The sequence below is a fragment of the Cynoglossus semilaevis genome, chromosome 13 (assembly GCF_000523025.1).
Source record: "Cynoglossus semilaevis isolate Cse_v1.0 chromosome 13, Cse_v1.0, whole genome shotgun sequence".
In the NCBI taxonomy this organism is placed as follows: domain Eukaryota; kingdom Metazoa; phylum Chordata; class Actinopteri; order Pleuronectiformes; family Cynoglossidae; genus Cynoglossus; species Cynoglossus semilaevis.
Genome location: NC_024319.1, coordinates 18,108,086 through 18,108,710, shown reverse-complemented (window position 1 = coordinate 18,108,710; position 625 = coordinate 18,108,086). Strand labels below are relative to the sequence as shown.

The following is a 625-nucleotide window of genomic DNA, read 5'->3' as shown; positions in this document are numbered from 1 at the left end:
TATATGTATATACATATATATATACATTTTTCCCAATAGGAATCTATGTAAAATGGATTATTCCGTTCCTGGATCCTGGATGATTGCTTATTCAAACCTTTCGACAGTATTTTGTGTACACGTTTATACACGAAACCAATGAAAATAATTAGATCTAACAAAAATATAAACATAAACACAACTGAATAAAGAATAAAGCTATAAATAGAAATGGCAATTTAGTTCATTCTTACCTGTGCTGAACAGTTGTGAGTACACAACTGTACAACTTAGTACACTTAGTGATCACTTTCTGCCTGCGTGGTATTGTGGGCTTGTTCACCAACTGAGTTATGTACGACAACCGAGACAATTTTTAGTTAAACATTTTGTTCGACAACTGATTTCAAAAAGGGAACCTTTTAACAACCCAGGGCCCACTGCATTTGTATATGTATACATATACTATATATGTGTGTATGTACGTATATATGTGTATATATATGTATATGTATATATGTGTGTATATATATGTATATATGTGTATATATATTTTATTTATATATATAAATATATATATATATATATATATATATATATATACATGTATGTGTGTGTTTATATTTTTATATTTTTTTTTTTTATA

The 625-nt window shown here is 27.0% G+C and overlaps 1 protein-coding gene across 5 annotated transcripts in view; it reads left to right on the top strand.

The window, feature by feature from the left end:
- Window positions 1–625, top strand: part of xrcc1 (X-ray repair complementing defective repair in Chinese hamster cells 1) — a 19,793-nt gene that overhangs the window by 5,207 nt on the left and 13,961 nt on the right. The window lies entirely within an intron of this gene.